Source organism: Aythya marila (assembly GCF_965140915.1).
Source record: "Aythya marila genome assembly, chromosome: 2".
NCBI classification, from domain to species: domain Eukaryota; kingdom Metazoa; phylum Chordata; class Aves; order Anseriformes; family Anatidae; genus Aythya; species Aythya marila.
Genome location: NC_139043.1, coordinates 16,954,648 through 16,968,474, shown reverse-complemented (window position 1 = coordinate 16,968,474; position 13,827 = coordinate 16,954,648). Strand labels below are relative to the sequence as shown.

The 13,827-nt window shown below is 45.7% G+C and overlaps 1 protein-coding gene across 2 annotated transcripts in view; it reads right to left on the bottom strand.

The window, feature by feature from the left end:
* The window catches only part of MPP7 (MAGUK p55 scaffold protein 7), a 148,306-nt gene extending 143,047 nt beyond the window's left edge, over positions 1 to 5,259 (bottom strand). The window contains exons 1-2 of one of the 2 annotated variants that reach the window (XM_082753477.1): positions 5,141 to 5,247; positions 1,219 to 1,287 (exon numbers count right to left, since the gene is read on the bottom strand). The gene's annotated coding sequence lies outside the window, so the exon portion shown is untranslated. Of the gene's footprint in view, positions 1 to 1,218; positions 1,288 to 5,140 lie in introns of both variants that reach the window. The other variant, XM_082753478.1, reaches the window with a different exon arrangement.
* Positions 5,260 to 13,827: the final 8,568 nt, after the last annotated feature.

Below are 13,827 nucleotides of genomic sequence, written 5' to 3'. Positions count from 1 at the left end.
GAGTGGGGAGCGAGGGCACAAGGGGAGGAGCGAGGACTGGAGATCCGACACGCACACAACACAGATTTCATGTTCCTGATAGACTTTACCCTCTGTACACCTTAGCTAGGGAGCGAGCTACTCGTTCAGGAGGTGGTTTTGGTGACTTCTCCAGCAGTGCCAGTGTCAGGACGATGCAGCTTCAGCTTCCCCCTGCGCACACACTCTGCTCACAACGCTGTCAGAGCACAGAAGTTAACTGTGTTCACAGCTTCCCAAATGACCCAGATTACAATGAGATAATTAACTGCTTGCCAACAGCTACTTCATTGAAAACCTCTATCGCTGGATCTGCTAGACCACAGAAAAACTTCATTACTGCGTCAGTTAAGCCCCTGAGAAGAAACTTACGGCTGTTGCTTTAGATCAGTTCTCTTCTGCAAGACATAAACTGTGACAAAAACAGAAGCCTTTCTACCAGCTGAACTTGCAACATCTTAAAAAATAGAAAAAGAAACCTCTCCACCAGCCAGTTGAGGCTTCTGATTCTGATTTGGCCACACATAGTGTGTGAAATATTTATACTTGGCTCTTATTTATAATTAACAACGTCAGTTCCATTTCTTTAGATAGCATTCGTGGTGTGCTGTCAATGAAACAGCACTTCTGGATTTCATATACGAAACAATATTGTTCCTTTTGGAACAGACTCATTTGCTAAAGCCAAGCTCAGTCCACCAAACAATACATTATGAGTGCAATAAAGATTTTCAGTGCTCTTTATATAAATGGATATAGACATTTCCAAGCTCTAAGACATAATTAGTAGCTCTGAAGCAGTTTTACTCTACTCTTGAACATGTTATATGATTTATAGTATAATTTATTTTGTAGTTAGTCATTAACAGTTGGCTGAATTAGCAACACGCTTTCCTATTTTTTCAGAACTTATTCCATCATATACACTGAAACACCATAAGAAAATGTAATCATTCTTGACTTAAAGAGGCTGTCTCTATAAGACAATAAAGCAGCACACCATCAGAATTAAGAAATCTTATCCCATATATTGGTCCACCAGCATTTCACAGCTTTATTTACCAATACTAAGATGCATATAACACTATTCTTGGTCTCTCATCCCAATCCACATGCTGTCAAGGACCAGAGAAAACAAGTGACAGTCTAATCCAGTATCAGAAAACTTTTGGCAGAGGAGTATTCACAAAGTAATCCTACCTGTAAGGCTGTCTTTACTTCAAGGTGGACTTAAGATACACATTTTCCAGACTGTAGATTCAATGGAACCTGAAGAAAAAAGGAAAGGCTACTAGTATTATGACATTAGGGTTGGAAACATGAAGTATCTTCATGCTTTTATTCTAAACGTTAAGAGCATGTACTCCTAACAATCATTTGTCTACGAAACCTTGCAAAAATAAGAGTCAGAAGAGACTTTTAGGGTGTGGGGTGGGGGGATGATGAGTTGCTAATTGTTCTGCATCCATGCCTACCCTAGGCAAATTCATCTTAAAGGAGTAATTAAACAAAATTATCTCAAAATATGCCTAAGTAAGCTTCATCTACCTTATAAACATCCATAAGGCTTCATACATACATAATCACATTTTATATGTGAACACCACAAGTCTGGGTACAAATTAGTACAGGTTAGCTTTCTCCTACTATTCTTGAAGTCCAAACTCAAAAACCCTTCAAGCATGCGTGACTTGACGCTTACAGTAAAGGTGCTCGTTTCTTTGCTTCGTTCTGCTTTGGAGAGCCAGCAATAACCTCAAAACCATCACTAGCTGTGCACGCTGACATTTAGCAAGCGTCTTTTTCAACGCTCCACCTGGCATCGTGCACTGCCTCCTCCTCATGCGGGCGCAGAAGACCTGATGTTCCCAGCCCCGATGTTCCCACAGGCAATGAGCTGCAGGAGCAGCAACGGCGTAATGCAGCACAGAGGGTGCTTGGGCAACAGAACCACCGCGAACCCTCTACATGCATGGCAAGAGCTTAAGTCAAAACAGCAGAAAACCTCCAGACAGGGCTGCTCTTTCAGCTTTTGTATTTCACCGTATCCTTCTCACGCTGCATATGACAACGATCACACCTCCCATTGTATAAGTCTCTGTGGCTTTGCAGTATCGTTTGTAGGTACAGTTCACAGATTCTTTCAGTGACTACCTTTAAATACTGATGACATTCCAGATGTAAAGAATGAGTTAATTTCAGGAGCTTCTCACTGCAGGTCTGTGATAGAATTATTGCACCACTGACTACACTGCACGCAGTTAAAGATCTGCGAAAGCTCGAGATTTGTTCTTTAAAACTAGCAAAGAATTGCCTGGCTGTTTATTTTTTTATTCTATTAAAATCTTCTTTCTTCAAGATATAACATATTGCAAGTGGGCCCTGTCCAAATTTTTTTTATTGAGGCTGAATTTTGACTTCTGATTTCATTCGAGTTACCCAAGAAGAGCAATAGCAGGATTGTATTAGCCTTCACAGCACCGAATTGAAAAGCAACAGAAATAAGACATAGGCCACAGTAACAAGATGCGATCCCAAGGGATTAAAGATACCGAAATCCTTTTACATTAGCTGCTCATCTTTTCTCCATAGCTAGCAAGTGGGACATGAAGTCCATTCTAAACATGATTCAGAACGTAGATTGTTAAACCATTTCCAGAACAAAACCTGGGGGTCGCAGAACTAGTCTGCTTAATGCTATTGCTCAAAACACATGGAATTTGTTATCCTTCCAGAGAGGGGGGGAAATTCAAGTTATATTCCCTGCTAGGCATAACGAACAGAGATATTTTTCAAAAACATCAAAGCAAAGTTCTGTGCATCTTCAGACGAGCTATTTTTGGTGTTCCCCTAAATGCAAGGCTGCTAACTGAAGGAAAGAGCATGTCGAAGTAACATTAATCACTGTCCTTGGAAACTCACTTGTCAAAGAATTTTCCTGAAGGCCTCATGGTAACCCTCAAAATGGTCCTGGAAAATACACTAATGCGGAGCCAGAGCTGTTCTCAGAGCTGCCATAACCACATGGGACAGAGCAAATGGTCTGAGCTGTCAAGGGATGTTAAGGACACTGCACTGCGAATGTTATCTGAAATGTCCTAAGTAATGCTTGCTGCCTGCCTCTGTACTTCAGTACCAATACAGGTCAAAGAATCATAGAATCATAGAATATCCCAAGTTGGAAGGGACCCATACGGATCATCAAGAAATATTACATAAGTTAGATATTGCTTGTGAGGTAAATACCCACAACTAAAAGCAGGTATAAATTACTTGTTATGTATTTCTAAGACTAAAATCAGTGAAGGACAAGTGAATATACTATATCTTTGCCTTAATGAACCACGCACAGTAGCAACCAGGAGGAAAACTTTCCCGGTGATGGAGCAGGAAGAATATATTCACCACGGGCTAGGATTAAGCTGTATTAGCACAACTATGCAGGAAGCTTTCAGGACTTCTACACGTAACTCACCTGGCTCTAGATGGTGAAACTCACTTAATTCACTGCAACAGCTTTCAGGAGGAGGTACGCTAGGAGACAGCTAACAGACACTTTGCTAGCAGCAAGACCAGATTTTTTCCTACTTTTACTTATTATCATAGCAAGTTCTACAATAATCCTTAACACGGAAGAACCAGTTTAGGGGGAAAGATGCCACTGAACTACTTTTCTTAGATCCCTTCTGCTCCCTTCCATATGCTAGAGATAAACGAAAGGCTCGAGCTTGCCCGGGTGCTTGCCACATAAAAAGGAGAGATTCAGCACAGGAAAGCACAACCAAAGCTCCAGTTTTCCGTGAAAGGCAATGCTGCAACATCATAAGAACAGATGGGCGTTCCAGCAGTTTCCAACAGCATCTTTGTGAGAATCACAGGACTCCCACCAGGCACGCAGGAAAGGGCTGGGAGCTGTCACTTAGCAAGCTTACTTGTGACTGCTTCCTATCAGGAGCTGGGAAGTCCTGAAAATTTGAACAAAATTGCAAATAAGCATCTAATGTAATAGCACATTATCTTTATCTAGCTTTCTCTGCATCTGGTATTGACTTTTATGCTGTGCTGTTACAAGCTGACAGCTCCAACTCCTGCCTCATATAAAAATTGAACTCCAAATTGAATGCTAGCACACAGACGACAGCTCACTGCACGCACAAAAAGCCACTTTAGCTGAGGTCCACGGCCCATCTCTCAGTGTCCTGCCTCTGATGGGGACTGCTAATGGATGCCTGGAGAGGAGAGCACGCACAAACACAGGGCAACGCTTCCTGAGCGCTCCCTGCCACTTGACAGCACCGTGCGGCGCTGGGACCTCCTCCGCCTCCTGTCCAGCGTTCACATGTAGGTAGAAAGATGTTCACATTAAGAATCTGAGCTCATTTAAATCAACTTCTCACCATTTGGGTTGCTGCTTTGCTCTTTTGGCTGTGCTGGCACGGCAGAACCCCGCGGGTCCCCTCCGTTCATTCCCTAGCCCCAAGAGATTAAACCCGAAAACCCGAATTAGCTGTTGCTTTAGGACTGCTTTCAGAACCGGCGTGTAATGACGGTGTGGAGCACGGGAAGCCTTGCCCAACCCAAGGGTGACATTTCGTGAGATCCCCCCGCCGGTCCTACGTGAGATTAGAGATTTAATCGCCCGCATCCCCCAAAGTATCGCGCGCTCTCATTAAGCACATAACAAAGCTGTAAATTAAGTAAGACCTTCCTGTAGACAGCGCCAAGAAGTAAACATCCCTGAAGGAGGATGATAAAGGATCAGAGGGAAACGTTAATTACTATTTTAAAATGTATACGCGAAAGATGGGGTTAGCGACGCGTTACGAGCGGATCTCATTAAAACTAGGGTCTGGAGCTAGGAAAACTTGAAATTATAACTCCAGAACCGGCTCGGAAGACATAAACCGTGACGAAGAGGCGAGGAAATTCCGCGCCGGGCACCTCACGGGGGCTGAGGGCGCTGCCGGGGGGCGCCCCCGCCACAGCCCCGCGCCGGGGTACCCCGCGGGGGCCATCTTGGAGCGGGGGGACCGCACCGCCGCCCCCTCCCCTCTCCCCAAATCTCCCCCCCACACGCGGCTACGGCCACCCCCAGGGCCCCGGGGAGGCTCCGGGCTCCTACCTGCGGCCGGGCTGCCGGCTGGTGGCGGCGGGGTCGCCGCAGCCTCCCTGCCTCCCTCAGCCCGCAGAGCCGAGCCGCGCCGCGCTCCGCTCCCCTCAGCCCCAGCCCCGCCGCCTCTGCCGAGCCGGGCCGGGTCGGGCCCCGCCCCCCCGGGGGTCGGGCTCGGCGGGAGCGCGCAGAGCCCAACAGCCGCTCGTCCCCGCGGCCGCAAGATTCTGATTGGATAAGGGCAGGGAGGGCTGTGCGGGGAGGAGCGCTGATTGGCCGAGGGGAGGCTGAGGCCCGCCTCCCCGGCGCTGAGTGACGGGCGGTGTGAGGGGCTGAGGCGGCCCCGACCCTCCCCCCTGTGGTGTGTGTGGGGGCCATGGGGCAGGGCTCAGTAACCCCTCAGGGCACACTGAGGCACGGCTCTGTGCCCCCCCAGGGCACACTGTGCCCCCAGCTCTACATAAAGCACTGTGTGTTGGGCAGGTGTCTGCCTAGTGGGGGTGTTTTTCACCTAACAGATCATGGCGAGGATTCTCCCAGCCCTTTCCATGTGGGGGAAGCACCCAGGGGTGCATGGTTGTTTGAAGGACACAAGGACCAGCAATCGGGGTGCAGGACGGTCCCTTCACACCAGGGCAGCCCTAAGCTGTACTGGTGTGATTAGTTTCTGCTATCCTCAAAATACAACATTGGATGTGTCCTTGGACAGCTTCAATTCCATGCTGAGTGGGGCTTTTCAGGGTTGTCTTCAAGTAGAAGTTTGAGAAACGTTTTTGATGGTGACAACAGCCCACTGGGCTGCATCAACAGCTGCTGAACACCCGAGGTTTTGGGGGCAGATTTATCGCTACAGTGCAACTAATCTCATTGAACCTCCCCTGTTCTTCCTGTTCAATTTATCATGATAGTTTTTGGCACTCTACAGAACCACACGGTTTCATTATGTTGTCCATCATTTTTGGTTGAGATCAGCAAGTTATTAACAATTACTTCCTTCTTATCCGTATCTTCAAAGAGCTGGGACGTGGTCCTTCCTTTTGTGATCCATCAGCATCTAAAGCATTTCTGAGAGGAAACTGGTTGAACATATAAGGTTAGGTCGGGCATAAATCATTGTAATGTAGAGTAATTACAATGCCTGGAGGTGCTAGACACCTCGAAATACAGCCCAGTTTCAGGATAAATCCGTAGGTTTTGCATTTTTCAAGACCATACTTTAAATATTCATCTCACCTTCCTTTTAAACAAATTAAACAAGATTAAACAAGTGCCAAGCTAATAATTTCCTTCTTTTTATGTCGACTACCCCCCAAGTACTTTTTCATTTCTGCAGACTTAACCTCATTTGGCAAATTAGGCTCTGAGCTCTGCCACTTTGTATGCAAACTTCTAGTTGAGGCCAAGCTGTTGTAGGAGAAAGTTAAATTCCTTGGGATGAGAGCGCTGACAGATTCTAAGCAACAAAACTCCAAAACAAGGCTTCCAGCCAGAAAGATGAATTGCCATCGTACCCATCCAAGTATGACCGTTCTTTTCCTATTATAGGAAACAGTGTTTGGCAAGAGTGGGCTGAGCCCTCCATCAGTTTTGGAAAAGGGCGTATGCTCCACAAACCCAACACAAAGCAGCTCCTGCCAGCTGACCACTCCCGTTTGATACCACAGGAGGTATCAAACCTAGGGAGAATGAAGAGCTTTCCATGGTTTGGTGCTCTTTCCAGACCCAGGGAGACGGCTGTCTCCAGAGGACATTCTCCAGCACAACTTTAGTTAAGAACTAAACATCCCAATGTCATTAAATCTGTCCCAAGTCTGGAAGTCTAAGAGCTAGATTAGCAAAATATAGTTATGGAGTTAAACTCAGGCAAGTTAGTTGCCTTTTGATTTCCTCCTACAGCATTCTCTGGTGGAAAAGGATGAGAAGAAATAAGGCACTAGAGAAGCTGTTGTGACACACTAGCGCTCGAAACACTTTAAACGTGACTGATGTGGCCGAGGAATTTTCCTCTGTTTTGCTGACAAGGTTGGAAATCTGCACAAGCAGCATCCTACATCTCTCTTGAAGGAACACAGCCACAGAAAGACAAGGCAGGTGGTTCTGTGTCTGCAGACCGCTGTAGGGCCCACAGAACCTTCCTGGTGGTCTCTAAAGAGTGAGCTGATCACAAGGTCTTGGCCTCGCTCTTTGCAGTTGCTAAGTTGTTGTTACAAGGCAGCTAAAACATATTAAATACCTTCCTAAAATTATTTTTCCGTGCAGGCAATTGCCGTGTCTGGCACGCAGATGTTTTATGATCATTAATGGGAAATGAAAGTAAGACGGTGTCTCTACAAAATGTGGCCAGAACTCCTGAGAGAACTTTGAGAACTCCTACTTTAAATACATTCAGTTGTGTGTGTATAAAGCTTGCTTTGGTGTTCACCTCCTGACACTGGCACTTCTGCTGTGCATAGCTGGGATTCTTGCATAATTTAACAGAGCCATCTCAGGTGTCTCCCACTCTGTTCAGAGCACTTGAGCTGTGTTCCTTTCCAGATTTTGGCACGCAGCTTGTATCACGTTACGTTTTAGAAGAGCTTACCAACCTTGATTATTTAGAGAATTTCCTAGAAATCAGATAAATTTTTTTCAAACACGTATATTTGAATGGCTCCCAAAATTTTTATGAAATTTGTAAATGACTGCTGTTTGCATTTTTTTAAATTCCTTGATTTTAGTCTGACAAAGCAATAACCAATATTATTTATTTTTCTGTCTCAAATTCCAGCAACATTGGAGCAAGTGAGCTTAAACTTTTTTTTTTTCTTGATACATTGAAAATGCTTGCTGTTTTTTTGTGTTACTGCTTCATCTTCATAGTATTCAAACAGACAGGCTTGTGGCTGGCACGAAGGACTGGCTGAATGGAACTGGAACCAGCAAAAAGTCTGTTTCAGTCATTGCAAACTGAAGATAATGTAAAAATAGATGAATTTATTGAAAACATATTCATTTTGTTTTCTCACACCTTTTCCTACTATAATTGCAAAACCTGAAACTTGTGGTTCAGCAAAAGCCTGAAGTACATCTAGGTACAGTAAATGAATTATGCAAATGATTTTATTGCAAGAACATGCACATTCGTGTATGCACATTATTTGCCTGGTTTTCCTATTACAGCTGCAGTTAAATCCTAGTTTGTAAAAACAAAGGAGTGCTCTAGAGGCTCCACATTTCTGGCTGATACGGTAGAAACCTATCGTGTCTATGTAGGGCATATGGAGCTTGAATACATTAATATGAATAAATACTAAAATATGCTAAACATTATTTTTAGTTGTTTTAGGCTAGTTTCCTAAGGAAACAGGGCTATGATATTTTAATGTTCATGAACAGTCTGTCTATGAGACCCCGTTAGCAATTTCTGAATCTTTCTAGCTACACTCAAGGTAATTTTAACATTTTTTTTTTTTCATTATATTTACAAAAATTTCAAATTACATATTTTTCTCCAGTCCTCTCTCCTTCATGTTGTGAACTTCTTCTGTCTTGAGTTCTCAGTATTTTTTTGAGAGACCACCATTTTCTAGTGTGTGCACATTTCTCTTCAGGACCCAACTATCATCACAGAATCACAGAATGGTTGTGGGTGGGAGGCACCTCTGGAGATCTGGACCTCTGGTCCAACCCCCCTGCCCAGCAGGGTCACCTAGAGCACGCTGCACAGGATGGCATCCAGACGGGTCTTGAATATCTCCAGAGAAGGAGACTCCACAGCCTCTCTGGGCAGCCTGTCCCAGTGCTCTGATGGGTCAGATTTTCTCCCTTCACCAAATACCTCTTGTTCTTTTTTTCCAGACTTTCAGTTTTCCTTACTGCAAACCACGTTGATATCCTTTCTACTGCTCTCACTTATCCTTCCTACAGGTCTCACTTCTCCACCACCCTCTCACTTACAAAGTAGAAACTACATGAAGTCAATCAAGCAGAAATACAACTTCCCTCATGCCTATTCCAAATCTGAATCCTACCTGGCAGCTTGGTATTTCAAGTGCTGTTTGAATGCTTTCCTGTATGTTTTTATCATGATCTTGCAAGCCATACCAGATAAACCGCTCTGTAATTTGTATGCTCTTTCACCCAATTACATGCGTCTGATACATGTTTATGTCTATATATAAACATACCTAAACTTGCCCAATCATCAGGCTACAGTTCAATTTGCTGAATTTTGCAGTACATCCAGTGATGCTACTCCATCCAACCTGAGAATTTATATTGGAGCCTTCTCTGACTTGGAATTATCCTGTTCTGAAATGTTAATTATTTTAATTAAGAAGATAATTTCAGATATTAATGGAGGCTATCTTCTATCCATCAAATCCATTTAATTTAATAGTCTCTCATCCTATTCATAAATGTCTGACCATCCCTTGCTTTTCCTATTAAAATCTCACAAATTAATCATTGATTAATTCTGGTTAGCATTTAAAACACTTCCACTACTGACATGTAGACATCCAATGTCTCCTCAGAGTTTTGCTGCCACCTCCTGATCCCTGGCACACCTGCTGATATCTTGTTTAATGGTTTGGATTTGCCTAAGTCTCCTACCACCACCAAACTATGTTGGACATTGATGTACCAAAGCTAGACACATCCTTTAAACTTCTTAATATTCATCCTTTATTTTAATACAGTGCTTGGAGAGGAGAAAAACACATACAGTTGAAACTAAGAGAAGCAAAAATGTGTTTGCTCTACTTCTAAACAAAAGGGTATTTATGTGTTAAACATGGATCTTAAAGTTTCTTTTAAGACAACTTTGGAGTTTATGAAGGAGTTGTGAAAGAATTAAAAGCATAACGAATGGGAAGCTTAGGATGTATCATCCCTAATTAGGGTTGAGCTTTATTCTGCTTTGTTTGCTTCACAATATAGTTAAAATGTCACTGCTTTCTATATCATCTCTGGCAGTTACAGAGAACTACTGTTATTAATGAATTAGGATGTGGCTGCAAGCCAAGAATGTGCAGTTTTATGACTGATCCTGCGTGTGCATTTTATTCTTCCACTCACAGAATAAAGAGAACTCTGAGAGATCACCGCCAGAAGCTATGGAGCGTGATCCACCCGTCACACATGAATTTTTGCATAGCAGAGAGAAGTAGGAAGAAAACTAAAATGTGGTGGCTGGATAAGCAGCTACCATTTCGTTTTCATTTGCTATCTGGTTGCCTAATCTCATTTCCCTATATTTTCTCCTCTAAACTGATCTAATTTCCTTTTTTTTTTTTTTTTTTTTTATTCCCCTAAACCCTGCGTAATCCCCTCCTGCAGCCTGGAGGCAGAGTGCAGAACACCTGTGCAAACAGAGCTAAGGCAAGGAGCACGAGCCGCTGCTCCTTCCCCTTTGGGCAGTGAGCGGCTGTGCAATGGAAAGCAGATTTCCCTTTGGCATTACCTTAAGTTATCATTAGATGCAGCTGACAGTATTTGAAGCATAACCTTTAGGGAGTGCGTTATAAAAGAGGCAACTGCTCAGGTACAGACATGCCACCAAGAATAACAGGAAAAAAAGAACTATAATCTCACCAAAGCACATTACCTAATAAAGAACGGGGAGCCAGACATATTTTTTCACAACTTGGGACATAATTATGGCATGTTACGAAATTAAAACATCTCGACTAAATCAGTGATATTACGCTAACAGGAAAATGGAGTAAGAGATGCTGAGTGCCTACAGCAAGCTGTTCCAGGGGAAGGATGTTTGCTTTGGAGCTAACCTGGCCCTCCACATTCACAAATGTTCTGCATGTGGCCGACATTGGGGAATATCAGAACTGGGGAGAGGGCAATGAAGAACAGGCAAAAGTTACCAGCTCTGGGATGTCTCCCAGACGAAGTTACAGCAGCCATGATGCCTGAGATGCCCCCAGCACTTGTGCACTTAGTGCATAATGAGAGGATATTTCAGGCTGAAAAACGAGCACCTATTAATGGTAAGATGCTCATTATCAATCCTGCTGTTACCAGTTGTTACAAAGCATGCTTATTCCACATCAAATTATTAAACTCATGTTTATGAGAGCTGCCTGACAAAAACTGAGAGCCATGTAACCCTCCAGATACCAGGAAAGACACCAGAAATTAACATAAATTTTCCTCCAAGACCTAGCAAGATCTACACCTTCCCCTTACACACCTAGCCAGGTGTAGTCAAGCCTACCCTTGAGGCCAGGATTGCAGCCAGCTGTGTTACACTTTGCACCAAAAGGCCACAGCAGCACAAGCTGAATGGCTTCCTGACGTGTGCCAGATGCCTTAGCACCAGCTCCTGTGCTCCTTCACTGGATCTGGATGACTCAAGCACAGGCAGATGCCTTGCGAGCAGTAGTGATATACACGTAGTCTCAGTTTTACCTCTTCCTAAGTCCAAGCAGAGATGCTTTGAGCTCGGGCTGCAGTGATGCTAACACCCAGGATGAAGCGGATCGTGGGTGTCTGCTGCTTAAACTGCCAAACCTGTTCCTCCTTGCCAGGTGAAGCACTCATCACTTCCCCAAAATCCCAGAACTCCTCCGTCGTGCTCCGGCACAAGCTCCTGCCTGTGCAGGTGATGTGGGCACAGCAGAGACCAGCAGAAACGGGACCGTAAGTCAGACCAGAGCTGGGGAGCACCATGCTCTTGCTTCCTCACACTTCCTTCGTGCCAGCCCTCGAGTGGGCTGAAGCAGGGGCTCCTGCTGCTGAAAAAGGCAAGCGGCTGCAGTTCGGAGCTGTAATTTCGTCTGGGTCTTTCCAAGTCCACATTTTTACCGCTCTAGACTGGGTAATGCACTGTGTGGTTCCTCGGTGTCTATTTTTGGTTAGCTCAGCTAGGGTGGATTGTAAGCAGGCTGGCTGCGCTCGCTGCCTGCCAGCACAAGCCAGCCGATCTGGTGCAAAATCTCATTATCGGTCTTTTATTTTCAACTCAGTTAAACTCTACTGCCTTTCAGGTCTGCCAAAAGGGCTCTTCTGCCTCCACAGAGCAGTACTCTTTTCCGCCTGCAAAGCGCCCTTATCCCCTTTTTGCTCATTTTGGTGCATGTGTGTGCACATCTAAGGGAGGGGTGGGAGGAAGGAGCAGCTCCCCTACGAGACAAACATCCATTTCTCTCCCTAAGCTGGAATCCTATTTAAATCAGCTTGCTGGGAATCAGCCCTGCAGCTGCTTCCCAAGGCAGGCGCAAGGTAGGGTGAGCAGCTCATGGGGCTTTAGGGGGCCAGGGAGCCCCTTCCACGGCACGGCTACACCGATCCGGGCATCAACACTGATGGTCTGCATCGTGAGGGGGTTTCTTCTTTGTGGAAGATATTAGCCAAAGCGTTTTGGCATTTCAGAAGTTAAATACAGGAAGAGTACATTGTTTTTCAGTAGGAAAAGAAAAAAAAAAAAAAAAAAAAAAAAAAAAGGAATGAAATGTTTTATGGAAAAAGTTTGCTTTGAAGTTGAGCAAAGGAGGCTGTTGTCAGATGTTGTTTAACGCTCCAAAGAAAATCTACTCGAATTCAGCCAACTTTTAGGGTATATTAAATCTCAGTTTACAGAGACACTTGCTGCTGCTTAAGGGTTAAGAATGTCCCAGAGCAAGCTGATGCCTCTGGCAGTCCCAGTCCTGTTGGTCGTGCATCCCTCTCACGGTGCACATCAGGCTCTCCAGTCCCTCGCAGCCCCGCGCCCGGACACGCACCCTCCTCACAAAGCTGCCACACATGCCCCAACCCGGGATTACACGATGGAGGCAACATTTCCCAGTCCTGGTTGTTTCCAGCTGCTGCAGGAGCCGAGCAATGAACTGAGAGTGGGGACACTTCGCTGCACTCTCGGTGACCTCTCTGCTGGCATCGAGGCAACGTGAAGGAAGAAGCTATCTGATGCAAAGGCAGGACGAGAGCTGGATCTAAGGAGAACCAGCAGGCTGCTGGAATTGGGAACACGTGGGATGAGAACGGGGACCTGCAGGGAAGGCAGATATGCAGGGCTGGCAGGACGGGAATACTCGGTTTTGAAGCCGGCAAAGGAAATGACGACGGGCAGAGGCTGAAGCTCCAGATGTTGGGGCTGTAGGCTACGGGGCTGGTGGGGGTGGATGGAGGATGGAGGAAACAAATTGCCCAGGAAACTGGGACACGAGTGAGGGAAGCTGCTAAGGAGGCTGGGATGGGGAGGGAAGGCGGGCTGAGCACACAGGGCTGGCACTGGGAAGCAGAGGAGGAGGGTGGCAGCGGCAAGTGTGCGGAGTGGGATGGGAGACAGGGTGGGAGACAGCCAGGGAGAAGGGGCAGGAGGGAATTCGGATGACCTGGACAAGGAGATGAGGAGCATAGTTTCAGTGGGAGCTTGAATATGAGGGGTTCTTTTCAACGAATGCTGGCGAGCCAAACAAATAAGGCAGCACTTGCAACAAAACCGAAAGCAGCTCCATGATCGTACTGTCAAAGGCCACTCAGCGTTCAGTGCAAGAAGGCAGGAGAGGGCCCAGGACAAGAGCAGCCACCCGGCCAGGACACAAAATGTCCCCTAAATGTCCCCTCACACCTCGTGCGTGCCCACACCAGGCTCCTCCAGCGTCCCCAGGGTACTGGGACGTGGGAGCCCAGGGGAAGGCCTGGTGGTGGTGGCACTGTGAGCCGAGGAGGTGTCCCCTGCTGCCTGTGCGTCCCTCCCGGGA